The 6,000-nt window shown below is 48.6% G+C and overlaps 1 long non-coding RNA gene across 1 annotated transcript; it reads left to right on the plus strand.

The window, feature by feature from the left end:
• The first annotated feature begins 4,718 nt into the window (after positions 1 to 4,718).
• LOC127310911 (uncharacterized) lies at positions 4,719 to 5,324 on the plus strand. Its single transcript, XR_007857426.2, has 2 exons — positions 4,719 to 4,949; positions 5,041 to 5,324. It is a non-coding gene; the product is annotated as an uncharacterized lncRNA (long non-coding RNA).
• Positions 5,325 to 6,000: the final 676 nt, after the last annotated feature.

The following is a 6,000-nucleotide window of genomic DNA, read 5'->3' on the forward strand; positions in this document are numbered from 1 at the left end:
AACCCTAGACCAAAAAAGCGCCGCCAGGCTGCCGGATTTTCTAGCCGCCGCCGCCGCCCCCACCTCCGGCCATCGGGGAAGAGCTCTGCGCCGCGCCTCCGTCCCCTGGAGCTCCTCTGCCGCCGCCGCGCACCTCGAGCTCCTCCGCGAGAGCTCCTCTGCGCGCCGCCGCCGCGCGCCGGCCGCCTCCTCGCGACCTCCCCTGCCGCCGCGCCACCGCCGCGCGCCGGCCGCCGCCTCGCGCCCTCCCCGGCCGCCGCGCCCCCGCCGCCGCGCGCCCTCCTCTGCCGCCGCGTCGCGCGCCTCGACAGGTAGCCACCGGCGCGTGGCAGTACCGGCGGCCGCGCGCGCCGTCGCCCCTTTTTTTTTATTTCTTAGTTTTCTTGTTAATTAGTTTTTTATGTATTTAATTGGTTAGTTTTTAAGTTAGTTAGTAATTTAGTTAGTTAATAATTTAGTTTATGTATTAAGTTAGTTAATTAGTTTTCTTGTTAATTAGTTTTTATGTATTTAATTGGTTAGTTTTTAAGTTAGTTAGTAATTTAGTTAGTTAATAATTTAGTTTTTAAGTTAGTTAGTAATTTAGTAATTCACGCGTATATGTCAACAATCCATGTGTGTATGCCAAGTTCCGCGCGAAACCAACATTTTTTGTGTCATGTGTAAAAATGACAAGCAAATGTCTTGTGAAACGACTTTGCAAACACATAGAACATCAAGATGTATCTGTGACATTTTTTGTCAGAATTTTTTGACATTAAATAATATGGTGAAATTTTATTTTAAAAACCAGGAGCATGTGCTCCCGGGAGCAGAAACGACATATCCATTAAGTTAGTTAGTTTTAGTATGTAATTAGTTAGTTTATTTTTGTAAGTATTTTGTTGTAATTAGTTAGTTTATTTTTGTTGTAATTAGTTAGTTCAAATTTGTAGTTTAAATTTTGTAAGTACTTTGTTGTAATTAGTTAGTTTATTTTTGTTAAATGTAATTAGTTAGTTCAAATTTGTAGTTTAAATTTTGTTGTAACCGCCGCCGACACACCCCTCTCGCAAACACCCGCCGACACCCCTCTCGCAAACACACCGCTCTCGCAAACACCCGCCGAGACCCCTCTCGCAAACAACTGACGTCGACTCCCTCCCCCCTCGCAAAAACCCGTCGCCGACACCCTCCCCCTCTCGCAAACACGCGCCCTCTCCCTCTCGCAAACACGCGCCGACACCCCTCTCCCTCTCGCAAACACGCGCCGCCGAGACCCTCTCCCTCTCGCAAACACGCGTCGCCGACACCCCTCTCCCTCTCGCAAACACGTGTCGCCGATTAGGGTTAGGGTTTGGTTTGTGTTTGATTAGGGTTAGGGTTTGGTTTGTGTTTGAACATTTACTTATCGATTTAATTCTTTTGCAGAAACAATGGATCAATTCGAACGGGACTTGGAACAGGAAGACATATTCGCGGACATAATCCGCGATGGTACAGAAGCCGACCGAGCCGACTCCGGTGATGGAGAAGACCGCGGCTCCGGTGATGGAGAACCCGACGGCTCCGGTCATGGAGAACCCGACGGCTCCGGTGATGGAGAAGCCGACGGCTCCGGTGACGGAGAAGCCGACGGCTCCGGTGACGAGGTATTAATGGATTTCTTCTATATGTACATATGTATTGAGGCATTAGTATAGAGGCATTAATGCAATTCTATATGTATTCTCTTAGGCCTCCGAAGATAAGATAGAGAAACGAGGCCCGGCAAAGAAGTTGACCAAGAAAGACCACTTCACAATTGAAGTTATATCACCGGAAGGCCAACCGGTGGTACCCGAGAATGTCGGAGTGAAGTTCAAAAATCAGTGCGGAGTTGTGGTTAGAGATCGTGTCCCGATCACTGTCAGAGAATGGAACAAGACGAAGAATGTGTCCGAAAATCAGGTTGCCGATAGGTACAAGGACACACTTTTCACAGACCTCATGGCACATTTCACTTTGCCAGATTTGGGATCGGAGTCTGAGAATGCTAAGCAGCGAGCGCTAGTGAAGAAATGGGCTCTTAAGAAGATGGGGGAACTTTTCCGGGCGTATAAGAACCGGTTATGGAAAAATTATAAGAAAGACAAGAAGCCTCCATTATTCGAGAACTACCTAGCGAAGCAGGAGCATAACTGGGAAGAATTTGTGAGGTACAAAGAATCAGAGGAGGCTGTGAACCTGTCAGCGAAAAACAAGAAGAATGCAAGCGAGAAGAAATATCACCATCATACGGGGCGAGGGGGCTACGGAAGAGCCATGCCTAAGTGGGATGCACAAGAGGCTGAGATGGAGCTGAACGGGATCACTCCAGAACCCACGCGAGAAGGATGGGACATAAGGGCTCGAAATTGGTTCCTCGCGCATGGCTGTGAGTATGACATGAAGACAGGGAACATTGTTGAAAGTGACACCAGGGTTAGGGTACCCAGGCAAAAATGGATTGAAGTGACGACAGATATAAAGGCGGGAAAACTAAAGTTTGCTCCCGATAGAGAGAAAGACTTGGCCGCTTGTCCTCGGTAATCCTGAGAAGGGAGGACGAACAAGAGGCTTCGGCCCTAGTGTTCCGTGGTCGCTTGGGTTTCCGGCCGACGCGGAGACTTATAGAAGCCGAGCGAGAGCTAAACAACGCCACCGGAGGTGCATAATGACCGGATGTCCGATTTCCAACGCCGACTTGACCAGCAGCAGCGGGAGCTTCAGCAGCAGCAGCGGGAGTTAAATGAACTAAAAGGACAGCGCCCGCCGGATAATACCGCTGAAATATCTCAGCGACGAGACAGCGAGCGTGGCCGACTCGGAGGCCCCTCCTACACGGATGATGATAGATGCCGGTCCTGGCGACCCCTTGGATGGAATCAAGGAGACAACACCTTGTGATCTCCATGAGGTGTTCAGGAAGGTTTCTGTTAAGGTGGCGGTCGGCTATGTCTTACCGGCATTTGGACCTGAAGGTGAGCCGGCAACATGGCATGGCAATCCGATTCCAGCTGGCTATGCTCGTGTCGGGGTGGATTCAGTTGTCCCGCAGTGGGAGACATTGGAGCTCCATATCCCCTGGAGGTGATGGGGGGCTTACACTCGGAGAGAGGTGCTGGGAGTCATCCTTCTCTGTGAAAAGCAGCACTTCTGGCTGCCCGGCTGGGTAGCACGTAGCCCCGGTCGTCGCTTCCGGTCACCATCACCTCCTCCAGGTGATCGCAGGCCACCATCACCTCCTCCTACTGATCACATGTCGCCACCATCACCCCGTGGGTACGACGTCGACCACGACATCGGTAGTCCATCTCCATCTCCAGCGCCGCCGCCTCCGCCCACTAAGACTCGGAATGCACCCAGCCGGAAGCGTTTCAAGAGTCCTGTCCCCAAGAGGTCGCCCCTCCCAAAAGTACCAAAGGTTCCTCCCCCCCGTCCTTGGGATCTTACTGTCGAGGAAAATGCGGCCGCTGTTGCGAAACACAACTATGATCATTTCCATAAGCCAAAACCTCCAGCGCCAGAGCCATACACAGAGAAGCAAATAGAATATGCTACTAGTTTTCTGAACACACCATCGCAGTATGAGTTACACGAGAAGAAGGATGACTATACACGCACTCTTGCGAAGGTAATTGACCAAAAGAAGGATGAAAAGGCTAAGGAGAAGGACATTGCTGGCACGAGCAAATCATCAGCTAGAAGTGCAGATGAGAAAAGGTCAAGTTCAACAAGTGCACCCCTCAAGGCCAAGCAAACGACAAAAGGCAAAAAGAGAAAGGAAGTTCCCCTCCTCGGTGCTCAGCCCAAACAATCGATCCCAGCACTCAAAGTGTTTAATGTTCCCAAGGTATACCAGGAACATGGTGGTTTCGATATGGAAGAAGCTGCTAGCCTAGCGGCTGCCTGTAAAGTTTCCGTGGAGGAATTGCTACTTGCAGCAGATGCTGCACTACCCACTGCTGATATAGCTCCTAAATTTGTCTACGGGGCCGACTTGGTCAGCAGAGAGCAGCTGCATAAACTACCAACACATATGCGGAATTTGCATCAGTGGTACCTTGATGCATGCAAGGAGAAAAAAATGTACATCGTGGCGAGTATACCATGGGAATATTACTACCGAAAGGAGGAGATCCATATTGAGATGAATGAACTCATGGCAGTTATTCAATCTAGAAGCCCTCGACAAATCTCTCATGAGTTGCTATTGCTTGTAAGTTGTTAACTACATATAAGTTCATTTTCATTCAGTTCATGTTCGTTTTCATTGCATATATATACTCATTATATCTTATGGGTTCTCTTTTGCGGTGAAGATCAGTGAGTGCAAAAGTAATAATATTATCAATGTTGGGTTTGTTGACCCAGATAAAATACATGTTGAAACGGTGAAGCATAAACGCGAAGAAACGGGGGGAAACCTACTAAGGTTTTTGGGGCAGCAATATTTCTGTGATTCAATATTGTTTCCTTACAACTACGAGTGAGAGTCTTAATGATCTTTTATATATGCACATTCAATTTTTCTTACTCGATGTTAAGTGTAATTCCTGACGTATATGCATAACATGTGCAGCTTCCACTGGATTCTACTAGACATTCAACCTGATAAGGGAATAGTTGAAGTAAAAGACCCACTTTGAGTAGAGGCACGGACGGGTTCCGGGACTTGCGAAGTTGCTCCAAGTGTAATTTCCTTCATCGCCGCGCTTTATCTTTCGTGAGATATCAATTAATTATCCACTCATTCAATCATTCTTTTGCATGGCAGGGCTTGGCAAGCTTTGAAGAATGTTCATAAGGAGATTACCTTTGCAAAGAAGCTAACATTTAATCCTGTACCGTGCCCCCAGCAGCCACAAGGGACGAATCTATGTGGATACTACGTTTGCGAGTCCATTCGCATGTTAACCACTGAGAAGCAGAACAGAAATAAATTCGACGTAAGCAATAACATTCACAACTTTATTTATTATCATCAATATTTCGTTATCAAGACTGATATAGTCATACTCATCTCATTTTCGTATATAGGTCGACTTCATGCGGGACAGACTCCAACCAAAGGAACACGCACTAGGAATCGCGGAGGAACTGGCGGGACTTTTGGTTAGAGAAGTAATAAACAACAAAGGCTTGTTTAGTCCAGATAGTTGTTCTACCTCCAAATAGACGGTCGTTAGTACCGTTTGTCGATCGTGAGCTCCATGTATATATGTAGGGAACCTACGAATATGTGTAAGGGGAATCGACTTCTGCTTCCAATCTTTGTTTGATCGATCTATATATATATAATGAATGAATGTGTACAACTTCTAGTAGCGTACAAATATATGCAACTTTTATTTTCGGACGAAAAAAATGAAATAACAGGCGGTCGGTGGCGGGGGGGAGGGGTGCTGCACCCCTCAAACCCTAAAGCAGAAGCGTTGTGCGCGCGCCACGTAGAGGGCCTTTTGTCGCGGGTGGTAATACCGCCCGCGACAAAAGGGCCTGTGCCCTGCGCGCCCCGCGGCTGCCACGTGGTGGACCTTATGTCGCGGGTCGTAAGTGACCCGGGATAAAAGGCCACCCTTTTATCGCGCCTTGCTTGTCGCGGCTGGCCGCCCGCGACAAAAGGCCCTAACCACCCGGATCAAAAGGCCTGTTTTCCACTAGTGGTTCTTCCCCCTATTCTTTCTCTCTCTTTTTATTCATGGAAAATTCGAAAATGCTGCAATTCCTTAAAATGGCTGGCGGCTCACTTCTGGCCTTTCTCCTCTTTGGGCACATTTTGCCTCCCTTCCCGGTGGCCCAACAGCAATGCACGCCACCTCGTCCTCATCCTCCACAGCATGAGGAGAACGTGAACGTCCTTCCCTTCGCTCTGCCATCCGCGCTTGCATCACCGATCTCCCACGCACCGCGCGTGCCTGGCCCCTCTTGCTTTTCTTTGGAGCCACCACAGCCACAGAAGTCCTATCCGTCCTTTTCGAGCTCAACCACATTTTCCCT

This window comes from Lolium perenne, chromosome 6 (genome assembly GCF_019359855.2).
Source record: "Lolium perenne isolate Kyuss_39 chromosome 6, Kyuss_2.0, whole genome shotgun sequence".
Taxonomy (NCBI): domain Eukaryota; kingdom Viridiplantae; phylum Streptophyta; class Magnoliopsida; order Poales; family Poaceae; genus Lolium; species Lolium perenne.